General features: G+C 37.3%; 1 long non-coding RNA gene across 3 annotated transcripts; it reads right to left on the bottom strand.

Moving 5' to 3' along the window:
- Positions 1-3,599: 3,599 nt before the first annotated feature.
- On the bottom strand, positions 3,600-23,148 carry LOC108947470 (uncharacterized). Of its 3 annotated transcripts, XR_011407977.1 has the most exons (4): positions 22,775-23,148; positions 22,536-22,671; positions 4,242-9,913; positions 3,600-4,040 (listed from the first exon to the last, which is right to left on the bottom strand). It is a non-coding gene; the product is annotated as an uncharacterized lncRNA (long non-coding RNA). The 3 variants fall into 3 exon arrangements; XR_011407976.1 differs by having other exon boundaries at positions 3,600-9,913; positions 22,775-23,134; XR_004510422.2 differs by lacking the exons at positions 3,600-4,040; positions 4,242-9,913 and adding an exon at positions 18,936-21,317 and having other exon boundaries at positions 22,775-23,130.
- Positions 23,149-27,910: the final 4,762 nt, after the last annotated feature.

Here is a 27,910-nt window from a genome sequence, read left to right as displayed (position 1 = left end):
ATCTTATTTCTGATAATTTTGTCACTCTGTTATTAGTTTATGTTGTAATGGTGTAATCGTTGCGTAATTTATTTTGATACGTTGTTCAAATATTTTTCTAATCTCTGTATATTAGGGTTAATTTTCAAGTATTTTTTTTGCTTCAACTGCATTATAGATTTCTCGAGTTCTTGTTAAAACTTGAAATCCAGAATAATGTGCTGGACTTCATATTTAAAAATTTAATTTTTTTGTAATAAATTTAGTTCTAGTATATTATATTTTTTAATTCTAGACCAGTATTTATTTATGGAGTTTTATTTTTGTAATAAATTTGGTGTAGTATATTATACGGGAAATCTGTCTTCTAAAGGCTTGTTTCCCAGTATTTTATACTGGATGGTTTTTGATTATGTTTTTTGTTTATGGAGTTTTGTAATATATTTTGTCCAGTATATTATACGGGAAGTCTGTCACCTGAATGTTTTTTCTCTAGTATGTTATACTGGATGATTATTATAATATACTTGAGTTTTGTTTGATTCCAGTATATTTTACGGGAAGTCTGCCGTCTGTAAGCTTGTTGTCAAGTATATTATACTGGATGAGTTCTGTTTAGACTAGAGTTTTATTTTATTTGTGATTACCTTTTTTGAATGATTATTTGTCTTTTTTTAATTATGTTTTTTGATTATTTTTCTTCTTTATACCCAAGTATTTTTTTTCTGGAGTTTCATTCCTTCTAATTAATTTGATCTATTATATTTTACTGGAAGACTGCTATCTGTAGGCTTTGTTGTCCAGTACTTTATACTGGATGAGTTCTTTTTATACTTTAGTTCTGTTTTATATACTGGATTATGATCGCGTTTACTAATCTAATTTGTAATATTCTTTGTTTTCATGATTTTATAGAAATGGAATCTTCAAGTAGTATATTGAAGGTACGTATTCCTGAAATGTTCAAGTTTTTATGTTAAAGTTATATGAAATGTTGCTTATATTTGTTGTATTTTAATTTTAGGAGGGAGATAGATTTTATGACTTTAAGGAGTGGTTTCCTGGTGATTGTTATTGGAAAGACGATCGAAATTTTAAGCAAATTATTTTATCTTTTTTGTCCGAAACTCAAATGGATGTGTTGAAGAACAGTGTATTTGGAAAGTTTTTCGAGTTGAATGAAGTGAGTCACTCTGGGAAGTTGACTCATTGTATGTTGCTATCTTAACTTTTCTACAATGATAAAAGCAAAATAGTTTTTAATATTTTTGGGTATGATGGAGCATTTACAGAAGATGATTTCCATACTATTATTGGACTTAAGATTGAGGCATCCGATTATAGTTTCGTTGACGCTAGAGTGAACCGTTTGAAGGAACGGTATTTCTCTGAAGTGAAAAAGGGTTTGAAGGTAGAGACTTTGTATAAATTTATGCAAAAGCGGTCTCGATTGCATGATGGTACAACAAATGATGTATGTGTTGATGTCGAGATCTGCGATGAAGATGCAGTAAAGCTTGCTCAGATTTATCTATTAGAAGCCGTTCTATTGGGTAAATTTGAAGGTCGAAATATAAGTGATCGTTCTATAAAAATCATAAATGACGAAGCGCTTTGTGTTTCTTCTCCATGGGGCAGTTTCTATTTTGATGAGTTTATTGATAATTTATCTCATCTTCTAATAACTGAGTCAGTGAAAAAGAAACCAATTGGTAGGATCCCATCTTATGCGGCGCTTGGATTCCCATTTTTGTTCAATGTATGGATAATGGAAGTGTTTAATGATTTCCGTCAATTTTCAAAATATGAGGATCGGGGGCCAATTAGGATGTTGCGTTACTCAAGCATTGGATGTCCAAAATATGACACACTTTATAATAATTTCTTTACAAATGCAAATGTAAGTTAATAGAATTTGACTTTTTATCATATTTCTTTGCTCATATATTTTATTTTAATCTGATTATTTATCTTTTTATTTATTTAATAGAAGTTTAAGGTTTTCAAGGTGAATCCATCATATCTTCTCCAACATTCATCAAAAGTTAATGTTAGCGACATTGTGAATGTAAGTTATTGTTTCTCTGATTTTAATTAGTCTTGCTTTTAATTAATTTCTACTATCGTATACTAGATTTTTGTTCTGATAATTTGCATTTCAAATTTTGGTTGATGTATATTATTCTGTGAGTCTGTTCTCAGATGCATTATTTTTCAGTTTTTTCTACTGGAAAGTGAAATATACTTGATCAGTATAATTTACTAGATCAACATTATACTATATGAGAGATATACTGTATGAGTATAATATACTAGATTAGTATAGTATACTGAATGATCATAATATACTCGATTAATATAATTTGTATGCTGCATAAGTATAATATACTGGATGAGGATAATATACTCGATCAGTGTAAGTATAATATACTCGATCAATATATTATACCGGTTGAGTTTAACATATTTTTTAGTATATATTATACTAGATTAGTATACTGGATGATTATAATACTCAATCATTTTAATATACTTTATGAGTTTAATATATTCATACAGTATACTTCATTAGTATTATATAATGGATTACTATAATATACTCAATCTATATAATATACTGGATTAATATAATATACTCTATACTAGATTAGTATAATATACTGGATAACCATAATATACTCCATCAGTATATGATACTGGATAAGTATAATATATTTTATTTCACTATATTTTTCAGTTCTAATAACTTACAATACAAAATTATATGCTAGCCTTCTTGAATTATTTTTACACTCGATAAGAATGTTCCTGTGTTATGATGCTCAAATTCTTAGTAGAGAAACTAAAACATTCATTTTTCTTTTCTTTTCAGAGGGTATCAGCCAAAATTGAAGATATTATACGTGCAGATCAGGTTAATTTTCAGAAAAAGATGAAGAAAAATATTAAAGCTACTCGAAAAAAGATGAAGACATATGTTGATAAATCTATTAAGGTAATTAACTAGTTTGGTGCTTTTTTTAGTGTTGATTTTGTTGGTATAATAATATATTATATGTTAATATTATTTATTCATTGTTACAGGTTATTAGAGAGAAGCTTGATATAGTTTTACAATTCATTCGAAATTTTAATGAAGGAAGTAAACAGAAATATCATCATGGCTTGTTGAATGATGAAGATGAAAGGAATGAATTAAGAGATTGTTCCAGATTTTCAAAGGAAAAACATGACAAAAGTAATGAACATGAAAATAGTGAAAGTAATGATGGAGAGAAATATTCTGATAGAGATGTTGATCAAAATTCTTTAGGTGGTGATGTTGGTGAAGAGAATTATTATAATAGAGATTCTGCTCAATTGTCGGGTGACAAACAGGATGAACAAGAGGAAGATGTTGATTTACAAAAACATGATGAACAGTGCAATAAGGAGTTTGAGGAGACGTGACCTTCTATTTCAATGCCAGTAATCATGGATATTGAGTTAGTCCGTGGAGGATCAAATAAAGAAGCTGCTCATGAAGGTCGAGCACATTTTAGTTCAATGCCATTAGCCATGGATATTGATTTAGTTCATGGAGTACAAAATAAAGAAGTTACTGATGAAGTTGCAACAGCTAGTGAAAGGTCCTTGTGATGAAGTAAGAGCAGACTATAATGCAATTGAACTAGTTCTCACAGCTGGTACAAATGTTGATACTATCATGGATAAAATAGCTAATGGGACATATCCACTTTTTACGCAATAGTGCAGTCAAGATATTTTTCAGTACAACACACCTGAATCCTCAATGGCATCAATCATGGATATTGATTCAGTTCATGGAGGACGAGATAAAGAAGGTGGTAATGAAGGTGCAGCAGCTGGTGGAGATTTACTGAAAAGTCTTTCTTGTGATGAAAAAAGAGCAAACTGTACTGCAGTTGAACCAGTTCTTTAAACTGAACCAGTTCTTTCAACTGGTACAGATGTTGATGCTATCGTTGAAAAAATAGCTAACGGGACATATGATATTTTTACACCACAGTGCAATGAAGATATTTTGCAAAATACCGCAGCTGCATCGTTAATTCCATCAGTCATGGATATTGAATTAGTCTATAGAGGACAAAATAATAAAGGTACTGATGAAGCCGTAACAATTGTTAGAAGTTTAATGAAAGGTTCTTGCGATGAAGAAACTACTAATGAACATGCAGCAGGTGATGAAAATTCAGTGAAAAGTCCTTGTAATGAAGAAAGAGTAGAATGTAGTGCACCTGATCAAGTTCGGTCAACTAGTACGAATGTTGCTGCTATCATGGAAAAAATAGCTCATGGGACATATCCAATTTTAACACCACAGTGCAGTCAAAATAATAAGGAAAATAGTGGAGCTGCGTCATCTGTCACGACCCAAAATCTCACATGTCGTGATGGCGCCTATCTCAATACTAGACAAGTCGACAATCTCAATAAACCACCATATCTTTTAAAATTTAAAAATATAATAATTAAATTCAGCGGAAGAAATCTCACAAATACAAATATAACACTCCCAAAACCCGGTGTCACTGAGTACATGAGCATCTAATATGAATACAATGTCTGACTGATAAAAATCACTGTATGAAAGTATAAAACAGTACAATAACTGAAGGAAAGAGAGACAAGGTCAGCGAACGCCAAGCAGCTACCTTGATAGTCTCTAACTGATAGTACTCTGAAATCTAACAATCTCCGTGTCCGAAAGCACCTGAATCTGCATACGAAGTGCAGAGTGTAGTATGAGTACAATCAACTCAATAAGTAACAAGAAGAGTAACACCTGGATCTGCGCACGAGGTGCATAGTGTAGAATGAGTACAACCAACTCAATAAGTAACAAGAGTAACCTCTGGGTTGAAAGTAATGATAAGCTCCGCAGGTACAGTCCAGTATAAATAATGGTATAGAAATGTAGGCATGCTTTCAAGTTCAACAGTTAAACTCAGTACAAGTGAAATAGATCGATACTGCATGATATAAGGAATATGACATCTCACTGGAAAGATCTTATGTAATACTGGTCACAAATCATTCGGTCAGTCGGTACTGTTTATATTCAATCCGGCCCAGGGATATTCCATCCCATATATATATATATATATATATATATATATATATATATATATATATATATATATATATATATATATATATATACACATCGACTAATAGTCAGTCTCTCGGTACCGTATAAGGGCTGGAGCCCTGGGAAATTTATCCCCAAATGTAAATAATACGGACAAGATCCATGTCCAGGTAAATTTATCATAATATAAATAAGTAAGGCAAGTCCATGCCTTGGAAAAATTCATGCCGAATATATATAATCATCTACGCTCACTGGGGGTGTGTATAGACTCCGGATGGGCTCCTTCAGCCCAAGCGTGATATAAAGCCAATATGACCTTTTGTGGCATACATTTCGATCCCATAAAAATAATAATAACGCCTATAAGGCCTGCTGCAGGCGGCCAACCCCGATCCAGAATAATAAAGCCTATAAGGCCTGCTGCAGGCGGGCAGCCCCGATCCATAAAATAGTAAAGCCTATAAGGCCTACTGCAGGCGGGCAACCCCGATCCATAAAATAATAATGTATAAAGTCATTATGGCATGTTGCATCGCGCAGCTCAATCCCATAAATTTCCTCACAATGGACAAATATTACTGAGTGTGAAATGTATATTTTCGAACAATTAATTCAATAGCGACACGACCCCATGGGTCCTAAAATATTAGCATGTAGCCTAAACATGATCTTTAATAAGAGTCTCGGCTAAATTTCTCTAACATGTGGAGGATACACGGTTAATAACATGGTTCTTTAATTTCTCAACTCCACTGAATTTATTTAAGTCACAATTTGTATGGTGCACGGCCACACGCTCGTCACCTAGCATGTGCGTCATCTCCAACAATTGATATAACACAATATTTAGGGATTCATACCTTCCGAACCAAGGTTAGAAATGTTACTTACCTCAAACCGTATAATTTCTTACTCCGCAATGCCCTTGCGTCGTGAATTAGTCTCTGAAAGCCTGGTATCTGATATTTCTGCTCTCAATAGATAATCTGTCTCTGTTTGAGACTAGTCAACTGTGCACTGATTGGAGTTGCGGCCATTGGACAACAACACATCTGAGTCAAATTCCCACAGTGGAAATGCATCTGAAGGATCAAAAAATTTTCCGAACAGTAGTGGACTAAACAGCGAACCTTCACACAAGGCCTTGTGAGTTGTCGAATTCGCCTTGTTCATGAAAGTTACAAAAACATCTTCTTTTAGTGAAACAGACCATTTCTGTTGGTTTGGTTCTTCAAATTAAACTTCAATTTGTTTGTAACTGGTCATTGAACTTCAAGGATGAAAATGAAAAGCAATTTGTGTTCTCTTAATAATGCTGGACAAAGAATTTGAGACTTCAATTCTCCTTATACTATTAGTCTATAATTAGAAGGTGAGAACAAATTCTCGTGGAATATATGGAAATATGAGCTGTAAAGATAAGGGAATATATTTGTTATCTACAGAGTGAGAAATTACTTGTGCAACAATACAGTAAATCAGCGGCAGTCGTTGAATTGAGACGACGTGGCCTAATAAAATAGTAAAACTGTTTGTCTTATAAGAGTACTTGAATGTTCTGGTAATTCTTGGTTTGGCTGGTCCTTTTCAATTTCTGGTATTAACCTTTTCATTCCGAAACTTCACCGGACCCGAACCAATTATCCCGACAAGTTACATAACAACTGTAAAGCACAAATTAAGCAGTAAATAGGGTAATGGGATTGTAATATTCAAAACGACCGGCCGGGTTATTACATTCTCCCCCACTTAAACATACGTTCGTCCTCGAACGTGCCAAGAGTTGTTTCCAAGCCATCACATCACTATTCCATTAAACCACGCACATATCTGGGGGTGATACCACGCCACCCTATTCCATATAGGCCTGACAACACAACATAATTGAAGATCATTACTTTAACCTTAGTCCGTAAAACTTAAAACCCAATTTCCAACATCCACAATTTCTTACAAGACCCGAGTCTCACATCTACATACTTTATAAGTTTGAACAAGCTGTATCAAGCCATGACCATAACCCCACATATAATCACATAACATACTACACAACTCGCATACTCGCAGCACCATTTTTGATCACAATAACTACTCAAAACCAACCTAGTACTAGTATTAAACCTTATATCAAACAAAACATCGTTCCCAAAACTTCCGTACACTACTGATAATGAAAGAAACATGCGGAATCTCATAACCACTTATCATATTAACTAGTCATGGAGCTCTCTCGTCCCAACCAGAACCATAATCACTTTCTAAGTCGACTTTCGATATCATCCTCCTACATATACCATTATCAAAACCGATAGTATACATTTTAGGTCCGATGACCTTATATTATCAAACACAACTATTCAACATACACACCACACCAATATATCTCAAGCCAAAAACTGTGAAATCTGTGCACCCAAAAATAAAAAATATCTCAAAGAAGAGAACCGTTTTGCAAGTTTAGCTAGCACCGCCACAACCTAATTTTTACAACCAACTCCTCAAATTTTATGAAGAGGATAACTGTAGGCGCGTGTACATAATTCCTCAAATACGGTACTCAAGTAATTTTTATCGTAGAGGAAGGAAATCAATGAAATGAGATAAATTATCAAATAAATAAAATTCCCACACACTGCATGGACAACTCACGTGCGACACGGGCAACTCACGTGTCAATAATATAAATCGCCTGGCATGGTCACATGCCTCCAGTCCCAGCATATCATACAGGAGCAATTAAACAAGTATACATGTATATGATAATGAAATAAGATTCTCATGCTCCTGGACTGGTATAAATAATACGCCATAGTGTAGCCATGTGCAAAGTCTGCTATCAAAACTCAAATCGGCAAGTTAACACAAAAATAGTAACTACCAAGTTTTCTCAGGGAATTAGCCTCTTTATAATCTCAAGTAGTTCTCCACAAATGTACGAATACGAGAAGCGTTATAACTTTATGCTGAACAGTCAACTCTAGGCATATCATAGCCTAAGCATTCTTCTGAGTATGAATACTTGCCCTGATGCCCGGACATGGGCTCAAACCTCACATATATGCACATTCATAGCGCGTAGCTATCACAAATAATTAACGCAACTAGTGCCTCCATTGAGTCTAAATAAAATACTCACCTCAAATAGGTCACAACCCTGAAACAATATGCTTCTGAGAACTCCCAGTCTCCAAATCCATAGGACATATGAATCATCATAACTGATCCCAATTCTAGCATTCGAATGACCAACACATCTTTCATGCACGATCATCCCACGAGGAATACTTCCATAATTCTTCCACGCCACATACCAATATTTTGAATATTAGCAGTTTATCAACCATGTGAGTACTGCAATATCAATAAACATCCGTAAGTCAAAACACAATGCGCCTTGTGAAATGCATACCCTTCTCAGGGATTACCGAAAAGTTCTAACATTCATCTAAATAAATAACATTGAACATTCTGTCCATAATTTGTGACCTTCCCTTCAAGAATGAACTGCAACCTTGTACATGTAAATCCTAATCTCGCACAACACACCAAACCATATCTATCATGTCATCATGTGACAAGCACAAGAATCTCATTATCAACTTTGAATCACCAGCAATTTACATACTCGGTTAGTTAGAAACCTTCCTCTTGCTCCCATACAAGAGAAAATCACAATATACAACATGTTCCTCACGCCGGTAGGACATATCTGACTCAAACCATGGTAGAAACCACCAAGGACACTTTGAAATCCATTTTCACACAACCAAGATATCAGACTGAATTCCTCTAACTCGACCAAGCCATGCAGGTCACCAAATCCAAGAATATTGCCACCAAAACATCTGTAAAGCCTCACCACATCATAGGTACCCAAAGATATGATCATACCATTTCCAAACTGGTCCAGCCTACTACCCATTCGTCCTATTTTCTCTGAGTTTCTTCTGAATTACCCTCAAGTTGACACTTCTTCTTGTCGGAACTTCATGATCCTTAACCAAAGCTCACTACAAGACATCCTAACATACAACTACACCATAAAGTACCATAACCGAGACACCCACTCTGAAAGACCTTATGTGAATTTTAAATTGTTTTTCTTTCCTTTCTTATATTGACATTTAGAATCCATAGTCATACATAATTACCGCAAGTCCCGACACCATCCAATGTAAATAACTGATTCTAACGATATACGAATCTGAAAAATTTTCAATTTCCACATATACATTTTGAATCCATTAGAACCCTCTCTAGAGTCACCCACTATGCTCAAATCCAAATTGTACCGCCAAACGGGCCAAAAGACATGTGTCCCATTAGCACAACAACACCCAAAGATGTAACCATGCCATAACACTACCAATGAAATTCATACTTCGTGCGCACCACATCATTCAAGTAACAACTTAATCATTCCATGATTTTTATATACTCATAAAGTGCAATATAACCCGTTGTCACGACCCAAAATATCACCTGTTGTGATGGCGCCTATCTCAATACTAGGCAAGCAAAAAATCCCAATAAACTGCCTTTTCTTTTAAATTTGAAAACAAAATAATAAAATTCAGCGGAAGAAATCTAAAAAATTCAAATATATCACTCCCAAAACCCAGTGTCACTGAGTACATGAGCATCTAATGTGAATACAATGTTTGACTGATAAAAATCACTGCCTAAAATTATAGAACAGTACAATAACTGAAGGAAAGAGAGACAAGGTCAGCGGACGCCACACAGCTACATTGATAGTCTCCAACTGATAGTACTCTGAAATCTAACTATCTCTGTATCCAAAAGCACCTGGATCTGCACATGAGGTGCAGAGTGTAGTATGAGTACAACTAACTCAATAAGTAAGAAGACTAACGTCTGGGCTGAAAGAAATGATGAGCTCCGCAGGTACAATCCAGTAAAAATAATGGTACAGAAATATAGGCATGCTTTCAAGTTCAACACATAAACTTAGTACAAGTGAAATAGATCAATATTGCATGATATAAGGAATATGACATCTCAGTCGCAAGACCTCCTGTAGATACTTGTCACCAATTATTCGGTCACCTGGTACAGTTTATGGCCAGTCCAGCCTCGGGGTGTTCCAACCCGTATATATATACACATCGATTGACAGTCAGTCATTCAGTACCGTATAAGGCCAATCCAGCCCTAGGGTAATTTATCCCCAAATGCAAATGATACAGACAAGATCCATGTCCAGGTAAATTCATTACAATATAATAAGTACGGCAAGTCCATGCCCTTGGAAACATCCATGACCTTGGAAACATCCATCCCAAACATATATATAAGCAGTAAGTAAGGCAAGTCCATGCCCTCGGAAAGCCATCCCGAATATATATAATCATCTATGCTCACTGGGGGTGTACACACTCCGGAGGGGCTCCTTCAGCCCAAGCGCTATAAGTCGACCGCGCTCACTGGGGGTGTGTACAGACTCTCGGAGGAGCTTCTTCAGCCCAAGCGTGATATAAAGCCAACATGGCCTACTGCAGACGGGCAGTCCCAATCCATATAATAATAAAGCCAATGAGGCATTCTGCAGTCGGGCGGCCCCGATCCATTTAATAATAAAGCCAATAAGGCCTGCTGCAGGCGGGCAACCCCGATCCATAAAATAGTAAAGCCAATAAGGCCTACTGCAGGCGGGAAGCCCCGATCCAGAACAATAATAATATATAAAGCCATTCTGGCCTGCTGCAGGCGGGCAACCCCGATCCATTTAATAATAACATATATATAAAGCCAAATGGCCTGCTGCGTTGCGCAGCTCAATCCCATAAATATCCTCATAATGGACAATTATTACTGAATGTGAAATGTATATTTTAGAACAATTAATTCAACAACATCACGACCCCATGGGTCCTAAAATATCGGCACATAGCCTAAACATGATCTTTATTACTAGCCTCATCTTAATTCCTCTAACACGTGCCACATGTTCAGCTAATAACATGATTCTTTAATTTTACTACTTCACAGGATTTATTCAAGACACACTTTCTATGGTTCCCGTCTACATGTTCGTCACCTATCGTATGTGTCACCTCCAAACAATTCATATCATACCAAATTTGGGGATTCATACCCTCAGAACCAAGTTTAGAAGTGTTACTTACCTCAAACCATGTAATTATTTACTCCGCTATTTCTTTGCCTTGTGAATTGGCCTCCAAACGACTCGAATCTAGCCACAATTAATTCGATTCAGTTAATAAAATTTATTGAAATTAATTGCATAAGAATATACTTATTTTTCATAAAAATCTAAAATTTAGCTCAAAACTCGCTCGTGGAGCCCACGTCTCGGAACCCAACAAAAGTTACAAAATCCAAACACCCATTCCGATACGAGTTCAACCATACCAATTTTATTAAATTCCGATAAAAACTCGAACTCCAAATCATAAATTTTCGTTTTTGAAAGATTTTGCAAAAATGTTGATTTTCTTCCATTTAAATCCGAAATAAATGATGGATATAACCATAGAATCATGAAGTATAATCACTTTCGGATATAGAACACTTACCCCGATCCATATGGTAAAAATTTCCTCAAATATCGCTTCAATCCGAGCTCCATAGCTCCAAATGTGTTAAAATGGCCGAAACGTCAAAATATCTCTTCTGTCCAGGCATTTACTCTTCGCGATCGCGGAAAATGCTTCGCGATCATGAAGCACAAAAATTTTCAGCCCCAAAATTGCTCTTCGCGATCGCGGAAAACCAATCGTGATCGCGAAGAACAAACTCCCCCAACTCTTCCAGACAGTCTCTAGTATAATGGTCATAATGTTTTGTACAAAACTCCAAATTACAAATGGTTTAACTTTCTGAAACTAGAGACCAAGGTCTATAACTTTTATTTGTTTCTCATCTCCCAATTACTTATAGATATTTAGATATAAGCTTCCAAAGTCAGCCCTATGCAATAGAGATTTCCAAACTCTTTCCAGACAGCCTAGAGTGTATCCACAATAACTTTTGGTACACAACTGCAAATCACAAATGGTTTACCTTTCTGAAAAATAGACATCAGGGGCTAAAACTTTCAATTTTGGATAATCTCCAAATTCCTTATAGATTGTGAGATATAAGCTTTCAAAGTCGGGTCAGTGCAGCAGAGATTTGTTCTACGCGATCGTGAAAGAGCTTCCGTGATCGCGATTCACAAGGCCCCAAACTGTTGTTTGCTCTTCGCGAATGCGACCAAATTTTTGTGATCGCGATGCACACCTCTGTAGGCAGAAACCAGCAATTAAAAATGGCCTAGAAATGGTCTGAAACCACCCCGAAACTCACCCGAGCCCCTCGGGACCTCAACCAAATATACCAACAAGTCCTAAAACATCATACGAACTTAGACGAAGCCTCGAATCACATCAAACAATGCTAAACCACGAATCGCACCTCAATTCAAGCTTAATGAACTTTGAACTTTCAAATTCTATATCTTGTGCCAAAATACATCAAATCAATCCGTAATGACTTCAAATTTTGCACACAAGTCATAAATGACATAATGAATCTTTTCCAATTTCTAGAATTGAATTCCGACCTTGATATCAAAAAGTCAACCCCCGGTCAAACTTTCCAAAAATTCAACTTTCGGCATTTGAAGTCTAATTCCATTACGGACCTCCAAATAATTTTCCGGATACGCTCCTAAGTCCAAAACTACCATACGGAACTATTGGAATTATCAGAATTAAACTCCGAGATCCTTTACACATAAGTCAATATCCGGTCAACTTTTCCAACTTAAGTTTTTAATTATGAGACTAAGTGTCTCATTTCACTCCGAACTCCTTCCGAACCCGAACCAACTAACCCGATAAGTCATAAATGAATTATAAGGCAAAAATTGAGCAGTAAATTTGGGAACGAGGTTATAATACTCAAAACGACCGGTCAGGTTGTTACATTCTCCCCCACTTAAACATACGTTCATTCTCGAACATGCCAGAAGTTGTTTCCACGCCACCACATCACTATTCCATCTACCACGCACATACCCGGGGGGTGATACCACGCCACCCTATTCCATGTAAATTGTATAGGCCTGACAACACAACATAATTAAAAATCATTACTTCAACCTTAGCCCATAAACCTTGGAATTCAATTTCCAACATTCAGAATTTCTTTTCAAGACCTGAATCTCACATCAACACGCTGTATGAGTCTGAACAAGCTGTATTAAGCCATAACCATAACCCCAAATATAATCACTTAACATACTACACAACTCCCATGCTTGCTACACCATTTTCGATCACATTAACTACTCCAAAGTAACCCGGTAATAGTATTAAACCCCATATCAAACAAAACCTCATTCTACAACTTTCGCACACTGCTGATAATGAAAGAAACACGCGAAATCTCATAACATCTTATCAGATCAACAAGTCATGGAGCTCTCCCGCCCCAGCCAGAACCAAAATCATTTTCGAAGCCGACTTTCAATATTATCCTCCCAATATACCGTAATCAAACCTGATAGTACACATTCTAGGTCCAATGACCTTATAGTATTAAACACAACTATCCCATTGACATGCCACACCAATACAACTCAATCCACAACTACACAACCTTGTATCCAAAATGGAAGATGTCTCAAAGTAGAGAACCGTATTATAAGTTCAACAAGCACCACCACAACTGTAATGATATAAGCTCATTATATATATAGTAGAACCAAGATACACAAATTTAATAACATTAACCACCTCTTTTAGAGCTCATATTAACATCACTCACACGGACAACTCACATGCTATAGTATCAATATATGGACCCACACGGATAACTCACGTGCCAATAATATAATTATCTGGATCCGCACGGATAACTCACGTGCCAATAATATCAGTACATGGATCCGCACGGACAACTCACGTGTCAGTAACATAATCCGCTTGGCATGGTCACATGCCTTTAATTCAAGCATATCATATAGGAGAAATCAAATAAGTACACATGAACCATCGCAACTTATCACAACTCCAGCACTCGCATGGCTATCACATCCTTCATGCACGATCATCCCACTAGGAATATTCTTATAATTCCTCCGTGCCACATATCAGTAACTCGTATATCAATAGTCTATTAACTAGGAGAGTATTGTAATACCAATGCACCTCCGTAAATCAAAACACAATGCCCCTTTCAATCGCACACCCTTATCAGGGATTACCGAGCAACTATAACATTCATCTAAATATATAACACTGATCATTCCGTCCAGAATTCGTGATCTTCCTTTCAAGAATGAGCTACTACCTCATACATATAAATCTAAATCTCGCACAACACACCACATCTATCATGCCATCATGTGACAAGCACAAGAAGCTCATTATCATATTTGAGTCACCAATAATTTACATACCCTATTAGTTAGAAACCTTTCTCTTGCTTCTTTCCAGGAGGAAGCCACAATACACAATACGTTCCCCATACTGATAGGAAATATCCGGCTCAAACCATGGTAGAAACCATCAAGAACACTTTGAAATCCATTTGCACATAACTAAACTATCAGAACTGAATTCCTCTAACTCGACCAAACCACGTAGGTCACCAAAATCCAAGAATATTGCCACCAAACATCTGTAGAGTCTCACCACATCACAATTATCCCTATAAATACCACAACCGAAACACCCACTCTGAAAATACCTTATTTTAGTCTAAGGCCGTTTCATTCACCTTCCTCATACCGAAATATAAAATCCATAATGATATACAAAAATGCCACAAGTCTCGACACCATCCAACTTAAATCTCAGATTTTAGCCATAAACAAATCTGCCAAAAATTCTCAATTCTTACATATTAATCTCGAATCCATTAGAACTTTCTCAAGAGTCACCCCCTTTGCTCAAATCCACATTACACCGCCCAAATGGGCCAAAAGACACGTGCCCCCATCAGCACAACAACACTCAAAGAAGTAACCCTACTTTAATACCACCTATCAAATTCATACTCCGTGCGCACTATATCATTCACTAATAAAAACTCACACATCCCGCGATTTTCATATACTCATAAAGCGCAATATAACTCGTATCTAGAAATTTCCTCACTCGAGTCATTCTCGAACTCCACCTCTGCAAGTCATCTCTGATTCCTAAGTATACTTCAGACCAAACAAAAAATTTGACACATAACCATGAATTGAATTGTCAATAGCAGGCTCCCCCACTTGGCTCAAAGCTATAGATTAAAATATTTGATAACTCACAATACCCATGCTTTATTACTGCCTTAATACCGCAGTCAGTTCAACGAAAATTCTTCTCAAGCTCAAGATACACCAACCATAAAATACCCCAATCATCCGCTAATCTCGCATTTATTCTCTTAATACTCAAGTCAACTTTCTCAACCAGATTCAAATTCAAGTCTCAACACATACGCCCTGTTGGAAAAAAAGAAATTCTCTATTCACATCATAAGGAACACACCTACATAGATTACTCCGCAAGAGATAATCCACCTGCTTCGTCTCAAATTGGCATCTTGTTATACCCTTTCGCAACCACAATTACTATGAAATCACTTAATCTTTCTGAGTCCAAACTCATTAACAAGACACGAGAATTTAATTTTCCCCAAAATTTAACAACATGAAATATCTTTCAAAACATTCACACTCGAGATTGTACGTCACATCAAAACAAAAATAAAGCACCCAATGGCCTTCCTTTACATTTGAAGGAAACACTTCTCGTCACATTCAAATCGTCTCAACATATCCCACAGTTACATCATACTCATCACAAAGCCATTCTACCATTCATCGAGCCACAAATTCCACTCGTAGGGACATTATCGGACATATGAGCCCAAATGTACACGTTACAACTGAAGCTACCGAGCCTAAGCTGCGGTCTAAACCTAGCTTCAAGTCCTCCGGACTGGCCCATCACCAAAGCACAGAGTATATTTCTTGAACATCATTCATGGAATCACAAACTGGCGATCCACAGCTGATACCGAGCGCTCATATGTGCATACGGAATGCGTGGAAGGAATTCAAAGAGTTATGTTTCAAACTGAATCAATTCCACATGATAGAATACAAGAAAGTGAAATTTTCCTAAGGGTTCGGCAGCCTTTTGAAGATAAGTACAGACGTCTCTGTACCGATCCGCTAGACTCTACTAAACCTGCTCATGACTCATGAGACCTATGTCATCTAAAGCTCTGATACCAACTTGTCACGACCCAAAATCTCACCTGTCGTGATGGCGCCTATCTCAATACTAGGCAAGCCAAAAATTCCAATAAACCGCCATTTCTTATAAATTTGAAAACAAAATAATTAAATTCAGCAGAAGAAATCTCAAAAATTCAAATATATTACTCCCAAAACCTAGTGTAACTGAGTACATGAGAATCTAATGTGAATATAATGTTTGACTGATAAAAAGCACTGCCTGAAATTATAGAACAATACAATAACTGAAGGAAAGAGAGACAAGGTCAGCGAACGCCACGCAGCTACCTTGATAGTCTCCAATTGATAGTACTCTGAAATCTAACTATCTCCGTATCCGAATGCACCTGGATCTGCACACGAGGTGCAGAGTGTAGTATGAGTACAACTAACTCAATAAGTAAGAAGACTAATGTCTGGGCTGAAAGAAATGATGAGCTCCGCAGGTACAGTCCAGTAAAAATAATGGTACAGAAATATAGCCATGCTTTCAAGTTCAACACATAAACTCAGTACAAGTGAAATAGATCAATACTGCATGATATAAGGAATATGACATCTCATTAGCAAGACCTCCTATAGATACTTGTCACCAATTATTCGGTCACTTGGTACAGTTTATGGCCAGTCCAGCTCCGGGGTGTTCCAACCCATATATATATACACATCGACCGACAGTCAGTCATTCAGTACCGTATAAGGCCAATCCAGTCCTGGGGTAATTTATCCCCAAATGTAAATGATACGGACAAGATCCATGTCCAGGTAAATTCATTACAATATAATAAGTAAGGAAAGTCCATGCCCTTGGAAAAATCCATCCCAAACATATATATAAGCAGTAAGTAAGGCAAGTCCATGCCTTGGGAAATCCATCCCGAATATATATAATCATCTACCCTCACTGGGGGTGTACAAACTCCGGAGGGGCTCTTTCAGCCTAAGCGCTATAAGTCGATCGCGCTCACTGGGGGTGTGTGCAGACTCTCGGAGGGGCTCCTTCAGCCCAAGCATGATATAAAGCCAATATGGTCTACTGCAGGCAGGCAGTCCGGATCCATATAATAATAAATCCAATGAGGTATTCTGCAGGCGGGCAGCCCCGATCCATTTAATAATAAAGCCAATAAGGCCTGCTGCAGGCGGGCAACCCCGATCCATAAAATAGTAAAGCCAATAAGTCCTGCTGCTGGCGGGAAGCCCCGATCCAGAACAATAATAATGTATAAAGCCATTCTAGCCTACTGCAGGCGGGCAACCCCAATCCTTTTAATAATAACATATATAAAGCCAAATGACCTGCTGCGTTGCGTAGCTCAATCCCATAAATATCCTCACAATGGACAATTATTACTGAGTGTGAAATATATATTTTAGAACAATTAATTCAACAGCATCACGACCCCATGGGTCCTAAAATATCGGCACATAGCCTAAACATGATCTTTATTACTAGCCTCAGCTTAATTCCTCTAACACGTGCCACATGTTCAGATAATAACATGATTATTTAATTTTACTACTTCACAAGATTTATTCAAGACACAATTTCTGTGGTGCACGTCTACATGTTCGTCACCTATCGTGTGTGTCACCTCCAAACAATTCATATCATACCAAATTCGGGGATTCATACCCTCAGAACCAAGTTTAGAAGTGTTACTTACCTCAAACCATGTAATTATTTACTCCGCTATTCCTTTGCCTTGTGAATTGGCCTCCAAATGCCTCGAATCTAGCCATAATTAATTCGATTCAGTTAATAAAATTTATTGCAATTAATTCCATAAGAAAAAACTAATTTTCCATAAAAATCCGAAATTTAGCTCAAAAATCGCATGTGGGGCCCACGTCTTAGAACCCGACAAAAGTTAAAAATCCGAACACCCATTCCGATACGAGTTCAACCATACCAATTTTATTAAATTTCGATAACAACTCGACCTCCAAATCTTAAATTTTTGTTTTTGAAAGAATTTGCAAAAATATTGATTTTCTTCTATTTAAATCCGAAATAAATGATGAATATAACCATAGAATCATGAAGTATAATCACTTTCGGATATAGAACACATACCCCAATCCATATGGTAAAAATCGCTTCAATCCGAGCTCCATAGCCCCTAATGTGTTAAAATGGCCGAAACCTCAAAATATATCTTCTGTCCTGACATTTACTCTTCGCAACAGCGAAGCACAAAAGTTTTCAGCCCCAAAATTGCTCTTCGCGATTGCGAAAAACCAATCGCGATCGCGAAGAACAAACTCCCCCAACTCTTCCAGACAGTCTCTAGTATAATGATCATAACGTTTTGTACAAAACTCCAAATTACAAATGGTTTAACTTTATGAAAACTAGAGACCAAGGTCTATAATTTTTATTTGTTTCTCATCTCCCAATTACATATAGATTTCTAGATATAAGCTTCCAAAGTCAGCCCTATGCAACAGATATTTCCAAACTCTTTCCAGACAGCCTATAGTGTATCCACAATAACTTTTGGTACACAACTTCAAATCACAAATGGTTTAACTTTCTGAAAACTAGACGTCAAGGGCTAAAACATTCAATTTTGGATCATCTCCGAATTCCTTATAGATTGCGAGATATAAGCTTCCCAAGTCGGATCAGTGCAGCAGAGATTTATTCTACGCGATCGCGAAAGAGCTTCTGCGATCGCGATTCACAAGGCCCCAAACTGTTGTTTGCTCATCGCAAACGTGATCAAATGTTCGCTATCGCGTTGCACACCTCTGTAGGCAGAAACTAGCTATTAAAAATGGCCTAGGAATGGTCCGAAACCACCCCAAAACTCACCCGAGCCCCTCGGGACCTCAACCAAATATACCAACAAGTCCTAAAACATCATACGAACTTAGTCGAAGCCTCGAATCACATCAAACAATGCTAAAGCCACGAGTCGCACCTCAATTCAAGCCTAATGAACTTTAAACTTTCAAATTCTATATTTTGTGCTGAAACACATCAAATAAATCTGTAATGACTTCAAATTTTGCACACAAGTCATAAATGACATAACAAATCTATTCCAATTTCTAGAATTGGATTCCGACCTCGATATTAAAAAGTCAACCCCTCGGTCAAACTTCCCAAAAATTTAACTTTCGGCATTTGAAGTCTAATTCTACTACGGACCTCCAAATAATTTTTCGGACACGGTCCTAAGTCCAAAATCACCATACAGAGCTATTGAAATCATCAGAATTAAATTCCGAGGTCGTTTACACATAAGTCAATATCCGGTCAACTTTTCCAACTTAAGTTTTCAATTATGAAACTAAGTGTCTCATTTCACTCCGAAATCCTTCTGGACCCGAACCAACTAACCCGATAAGTCATAAATCAATTGTAAGGCATAAATTGAGCAGTAAATTGGGGAACGAGGTTATAATACTCAAAACGACCGACCAGGTCATTACATCCGTATCCGGGAATTTCCTTACTAGACACATCCTCGATCTCAACCTCTGCAAGTCATAACTAATCCACAAGCATGCCTCAGACCAAAACCAATACAACACATAACTGTGCAATCAAATCGGTGATAGCACACTCCCCCACATGGCTCAAAGCCATAGAATAAAACATTCCATAACTCACAATATCCATACTCTATCACTGCTATAATACCGCAGTCAGTTCAACGAAAAATTTTCTCAGGCTTATGCAACACCAACCATAAGATACCTCAATCATCCACTAAGATCGCATTCATTCTCTTGACACTCAAGTCAACTTTCTCGACCAGATTCAAATTTAAATCTCAACACATACACCCCGCTGTTAGAAAAGAAGCTCTCCACTCAACATTATAAGGAACACACCTATGTAGATTACTTCGCAGGAGACAACCCACCTGCATAGCCTCAAATTGGCATCTTGCTATACCTTTTTTGCAGCCACAATTACTACGCAATCACTTAATCATCCTGAGTCCAAACTCGTTAATAAGACATGAGAATTTAATTTATCCCACAATTTAACAACGTGAAAGATGCTTCAATACACTCACAACTCGAGACTATACGCCAAATCAAGACATAAATCAAGTACCCAATAGCAAACTCTTGAGTGACAAGTAAACTTTATTCGTCACATTCAACCCATCTGAACACATCCCGCAATCACATCATACTTATTATATATCTATTCAACCGCTCATCGAGCCATAAATTTCATTCATAGGGACACTTCTAGACATATGAGTCCAAATGTACAAGTTCACACAACTGAAGTTACCGAGCTTAAGTTGCGATCTAACCCTGGACTCAAGTCCTCCAGGCTGGCCCATCACCAAAACACAGAATACATATCACGAACCTCGTTCATGGAATCACAAGTCGGTGGTGCACAACTGATACCGAGCGCTCACATGCGTACACGAATGCGTGGAAGAGATTCAAAGAGTTATGTTTCAAGCTGAATCAATTTCGCACGATAGAATACAAGGAAGTGAAATTTTCTTAAGGGGTCGGCAACCTCTCGAAGATAAGTACAGACATCTCTGTACCGATCCGCAAGACTCTACTAAACCTGCTCATGACTCGTGAGACCTATGTAACCTAGAGCTCTGATACCAACTTGTCACGACCCAAAATCTCACCTGTCGTGATGGCGCCTTTCTTAATACTAGGCAAGCCGACAATCTCAATAAATCACCATATCTTTTAAAATTTAAAAATATAATAATTAAATTCAGCGGAAGAAATCTCACAATTATAAATATAACACCCCTAAAATCCGGTGTCACTGAGTACACGGGCATCTAATATGAATACAATGTCTGACTGATAAAAATCACTATCTGAAAGTATAGAACAATACAATAACTGAAAGAAAGAGAGACAAGGTCAGCGGATGCCAAGCAGCTACCTTCATAGTTTCTAATTGATAGTACTCTGAAATCTAATAGTCTCCGTGTCCGAAAGTACCTGGATATACACATGAGGTACAGAATGTAGTATGGATACAACCAACTCAATAAGTAATAAGACTAACCTCTGGGCTGAAAGTAATGATGAGCTCCGCAGGTACAGTCCAATATAAATAATGGTACAGAAATATATGCATGCTTTCCAGCTTAACAGTTAAACTCAGTACAAGTGAAATAGATCAATACTGCATGATATGAGGAATATGACATCTTAGTGGAAAGATCTCATGTAATACTGGTCACAAATCATTCGGTCACTCGGTACTTTTTATGGCCAACCCGGCCCAGGGATATTACATCCCATATATATATATATATATATATATATATATATATATATATATATATATATATATATATATATATATATACACATACACACACACACATCGACTAATAGTCAGTCTCTCAGTATCGTATAAGGCCAATCGAGCCCTGGGAAATGTATCCCCAAATGTAAATGATACGAACAAGATCCATGTCCAGGTAAATTCATCACAATATAAATAAGTAAGGCAAGCCCATGCCCTAAGAAAATCTATCCCGAATATATATAATCATCTACGCTCACTGGGAGTATGTACAGACTCCGGAGGGGCTCCTTCAGCCCAAGCATGATATAAAACTAATATGGCCTACTACGGCATGCAGTACGATCTCATAATAATAATAAAGCCTATATTGTTCAAGAACAGATTTTTGCCTATCCCTTATTTGTCCATTAAGTCCGTTTTCCGCTAAAGTCCTGCTGCAGGCGGGCAACCCCGATCCATATATTAATAAAGGCTATAAGGCCTGCTGCAGGCGTGCAGCCCCAATCCATAAAATAGTAAAGTATAAAGCCATTGTGGCTTGCTGCGTCGCGCAACTGAATCCCATAAATATCCTCACAACAAATATTACTGAGTGTGAAATGTATATTTTCGAACAATTAATTCAACAGCGACATGACCCCATGGGTCCCAAAATATCATCACGTAGCCTAAACATGATCTTTACTAAGAGCCTCGGCTATATTTCTCTAACACGTGGAGGATACACGGGTAATAACATGGTTCTTTAATTTCTCAACTTCACAGAATTTATTTAAGTCACAATTTTTATGGTGCACGCTCACACGCTCGTCACCTAGCATATGCGTCATCTCCTATAATTGATATAACACAACATTTAGGGGATTCATACCTTCCGAACCAAGGTTAGAAATGATACTTACCTCAAACCATGTAATTTCTTACTCCGCAATGCCCTTGCATCGTAAATTGGTCTCCGAAAGCCTCGTATCTCGTATTTCTGCTCTCAATAGATAATCTGTCTCTGTTTGAGACCAGTCAAATGTGCACTGGTTGGACCTGCGGGCATTGGACAACAACACATCTGAGTCAAATTCACACACTGGAAATGCATCTGAAGGATCAAAGAAATTTCCGAACAGTAGTGGACTAAACAACGCACCTTTACACAAGGCCTTGTGAGTTGTCAAATTCGCCTTGTTCATGAAAGTTACAAAAACATCTTCTTTTAGTGGAACACACCATTTCTGTTGGTTTGGTTCTTCAAATTGAACTTCAATCTGTTTCTAACTGGTCATTGAACTTCAAGGATGAAAATGAAAAGAAATTTATGTTCTTTAAATAATGATGGACAGAGAATTTGAGACTTCAATTCTCCTTATACTATTAGTCTATAATTAGGAGGTGCCTATAGCTAGGCAGAGAACAAATTCTCGTGGAATATATGGAAATATGAGCTGTAAAGATAAGGGAATCTATTTCTTATCTAGAGAGTGAGAAATTACTTGTGCAGCACTACAGTAAATCAGTGGCAGTTTTTGAATTGAGACGACGTGGCCTAATAAAATGGCCAACTGTTTGTCTTATAAGAGTACTTGAATGTTCTGGTAATTCTTGGTTTGACCGGTCCTTTTCAATTTCTGGTATTAACCTTTTCAACTTAACTATTCATCTTCGAGATTAAGTGTCTCAATTCATTTCGAAATTTCACCGGACTCAAATCAATTACCCGGCAAATCACATAGCAACTGTAAAGCATAAATTATGTAGTAAATGATGGAACGAGGTTATAATACTTAAAGAACATATGATGTTTTTACACCACAGTGCAATGAAGATATTTTTCGAAATACTACAGCTGCATCGTTAATTCCATCAGTCATGGATAATGAATCAGTCCACGGAGGACAAAATAATAAAGGTACTGATGAAGCTGCAGCAATTATTGGAGTTTAGTGAAAGGTTCTTGTGATGAAGAAACTACTAATGAACATGCAGCAGGTGATGGAAATTCAGCGCAAATTCATTATAATGAAGAAAGAGTAGAATGTAGTGCACTTGATCAAGTTCGGTCAACTGGTACGGATGTTGCTGCTATCATGGAAAGAATAGTTGATGGGACATATCCAATTTTAACACTACAGTGCAGTCAAGATAATAAGCAAAATAGCGGAGCTGTGTCATCAATGCTATCAGCCATGGATATTGCATCAGTCCATCATGGACAAAATATCAAATGTACTGATCAAGCTGCACCAATTGGCGCAGATATAGTGAAAGGTCCTTTTTGTGATGAAGAAAGAGCAGACTGTAGTCCAGATGAAACCGATCTCACATCTCGTACAGATATTGATGCTATTATTAGAAAAATAAATGATGGGACATATGCGCTTTTCACACCTCAGTCCAGTGAAAATATTTTGCAATATATCGTACTTGCACTCTCTTAGGAAAGTGGAACAAATATTGTAATAGGAGATACATATGTTGATGCTAGTTTGCGCGATATTAAAGATGGGAATATAATTTTGGATTCACCTGAAGAGGAACAATATATTTCTATATCAAATTTGAACACACCATCCGCACCAAAGGAAAGGCAACCCGATTCTACTAGTCTTGCAACTCTTTCTGATATATGCATACAAGAAAGTGAAGGTAAGCTGTAAGGAAATAAAAGGGTGTTGATAGAAAAAGCACCTCTTACTGTTCATCAAATTATTGAAAAGATTTAGCAGGTTAGTGTGAGCAGTTTTATTATTTTATTTAACAGTTATAAAATGTTATAATGGTGTAACGACCCGACCGGTCGTTTTGAGCTCTAGTGCATTATTCAGTGGTTTGATACCTTGAGTAGCTTCACTGCAGGTATTATGACTTGTGCGTATGGTCGGAATTGAATTTCGGGAAGTTCAGAGTTAGTTTGGGAAGAAAATTCTAAATTTGGAAGCTTTAAGTTGGAAGAATTGACTAAAGTGTGATTGTGAGTAAACGACCTCAGAATCGGAATTTTAAGGTTCCAATAGGTTCGTATGATGATTTTGGACTTGGGCGTATGTCCGGATCGGGTTTTGGATGGCCCGGGCATTTCAAAGCCTATTGTGGAAGATTGGCATTTTAAAAGAATCTCGTAAATTTGGGTTGAAGTGTATTTCAATGTTATCGATATGCGTTTGGGATTCTGAGTCTGGAAATAGCTCCGTATGGTGATTGCGGTATTGGGAGCGCGTCCAGAAGTTGATTTAGAGGTACGTAGGTTATTTTGGGGTCATTTGGCGGAAGTTAGAAATTTGAAGGTTTTTGAGAAGTTTGACCGGTAGTGGACTTTTTGATATCGGGGTCGGATTTCGATTCCGGAAGTTGGAATATGTCCGTAATATCGAATGTAACTTGTGTGCATAATTTGAGGTCAATCGGACGTGATTTGATAGGTTTCGGAATCGAATGTAGAAGTTTGAAGTTCTAAAGTTTATTAAGCCTTAATTGGGGTGTGATTCATGATTTCGATATTGTTTAATGTGATTTGAGGCCTCGAGCAGGTCCGTGTTATGTTATGGGGCTAGTTTGTGTGATTGGACGGGGTCCCGGGGGCCTCGGGTGTATTTCAGGGTAGTTTCGGACCAAATTGGAGCTGTTTTGGACTGATGTTGCTTGTGTCTGGTTTTGTTCTTTGCGAACGCGAAGGAAGTCCCGCGTTCGCAAAGAGGAATTTATGGGCATGCTGGGTTTGGCCTTCGCGAACGCGAGCCAGTGGACGCGAACGAGAGGCAAGAACTGGACAAGCCTTCGCGAACGCGGCCAAGGCGACGCGAACGCGAAGAAGAAAGGAGGGAGTTGGGCCTAAGGCCATTTGGCCTACGCGAATGCGTAGAGGGGTACACGAACGTGAAGGGGCTGGTCACCTGGCCTTCACGAATGCGATCAATGTGTCGCGAACGCGAAGATAGATTTTTGGGTAGTGAGTCGTTAAAACGGGATTTTGGCCATTTTCACTTAATTTCCTCCATGGGAGCCGGTCTTGGAGCGATTTTGGAGCTCCATCATCATCATCTATGACAAGGTAAATGATTCCCACTTATTGCAAGTTAAATACTTGGATTATATATGGATTTAGACATGATAATTTGTAGAAATTTAGAATTTTGAAGAAAAACCTAGGAATTGGTATTCTTAGATTTTGATCACGAATTTGGGCATAAAATTGAGAATAAATTTTATATTTGAGTTCGTCGTGCTATGGGTAAGGTTTATCTTCGAAAATTTTTGGAATCCGGGTACGTGGACCAGAGGGTGATTTTATCGATTTTAAGCGGAGTTAGGAATTATTATAAATTGAATTATAATAAGTATTAGATTGTATATTTGTGGAATTGCACGTTTATTGACTAGTTTTAGAGCGTTGGGTATCGGTTTGAGTTATTGGAAGGGCTTGAGAGCCGGTGATGGAACTACAAAGCGAGGTAAATCTCTTTTCTAACCTTGTAAGAAGGAATTTACCCCATAGGTGGAGTTAATTAATAGGTGGTGTTATTTGTGGGGGCTACGTACGCACGAAGTGATGAGAGTCCGTACGTAGCTACTATCCCTGTTTATGTCCGGATAGTTTTAGGTTTACACTATCACGACCCAAAATCCATTAAAGGCCATGATGACACCGGACACCGCGGTCAGGCAAGCCAAAAATAAATACTTAAATTTGGTTCTCATTTTTAATATTTCCGAAATCATATTTCTTTCAATTAAATAGAAAAAGATGAAGTTTGATGAAATAAATAGTAATATCTTTAAAAATTCCAATACAGTGCAACCTATAATCTCCCAAAACCTGGTGTCACAAGTGCATGAGCATCAACTAGGAATATAAAATATAATACAACATCTGTCCGGAATACAAATTGGACAGGAAAAATATAAATACTTTGAAGGAGACTCTGCTGGCTGCGGACTCGTAACGTGGAATGCAGCTCACCTAAGTCCCCGCAATGACCGCACCTCTGCGCCCACAAGGCCACTAGACATATATGCACCTGCACGAAAATGTGCAGCAAGTGTAGTATGAGTACGTAAATCAACGCGTACCCAATAAGTATCCCGCCTAACCTCGAAGAAGTAGTGATGAGGGGTCGACTTCGACACTTACTAAGGGCCAACAATATGATAATATAAAATTCTAATTAAGCATGATATATATATAACAATAAAACCCAGAACAAGAAATTACTAAACAATTCATCACCATATTTAAGGACCCAGATCACTTCCTTCATTTAAAACAAATAATTTTTCAAATAATGAATTTATACCAATTATAAAAGGGACTTCTAGTTCTATTATCACACACAAAATTTCACCGAGGACGTTCGGCCCGATCCAACATAAATGTAAACTGTGCACTGCCGAGGGTCGAACGACATGAACCATAGATACATCTTTTACCCCGCTCACGGATCATACATGCGACGCGGTCAAATATAAATTATCAATAAATCATAACTCTTTCTTGATTCTTTTCAAAGTAAATACAATTCAACTTGAAGCTTTTAAATCCTTAAAATCCCCGGCTTAGTTTCATTTGATACAATTAACAAATATAATGAAATAACGGTGTCCACAAAATATGGTGCAAACCTAAAACTATCCGGACATAAACCGGGATAGTAGCTACGTACGGACTCTCGTCACTTCGTGCGTATGTAGCACCCACAGATAACAATACATATTAATTAACTACACCTATGGGATAAATTTCCTCTTACAAGGTTAGAAAAGAGATTTATCTCGCTCCGAAGTTTTATCACCGGCTCTCAAGCCCTTCCAATAACTCAAACCAACGCCCAACGCTCCAAAACTAGTCAATAAACATGCAAATCCATAAATGCACAATCTAATACTTATTATAATCTAATTTCTAACAATTCCTAACTCCGCTTGAAAAGTCGATAAAATCACCCTCGGGCCCACATGCCCGGATTCCGAAACCTTTCGAAGATAAACTTTATCCATAGCATGATGAACTCAAATATATAATTTATTCTCAATTTCATGCCCAAATTCGTGATCAAAATCCAAGAATACCAATTTCTAGGTTTTTCTTCAAAATCTCAAATTTCTACAAATTTTCATGTCTAAATCCTATATAATCCAAGTATTTAACTTGAAATAGATGGGAATCACTTACCTTGACATAGATGATGATGATGATGGAGCTCCAAAATCGCTCCAAGACCGGCTCCCATGGAGGAAATGAAGTGAAACATGGCCAAAATACCGTTTTAAAACAACTCATTGCCCATAAATC

The sequence above is a fragment of the Nicotiana tomentosiformis genome, chromosome 5, assembly GCF_000390325.3.
Source record: "Nicotiana tomentosiformis chromosome 5, ASM39032v3, whole genome shotgun sequence".
Classification (NCBI taxonomy): domain Eukaryota; kingdom Viridiplantae; phylum Streptophyta; class Magnoliopsida; order Solanales; family Solanaceae; genus Nicotiana; species Nicotiana tomentosiformis.
This window is presented reverse-complemented; position numbering and strand designations above follow the sequence as displayed.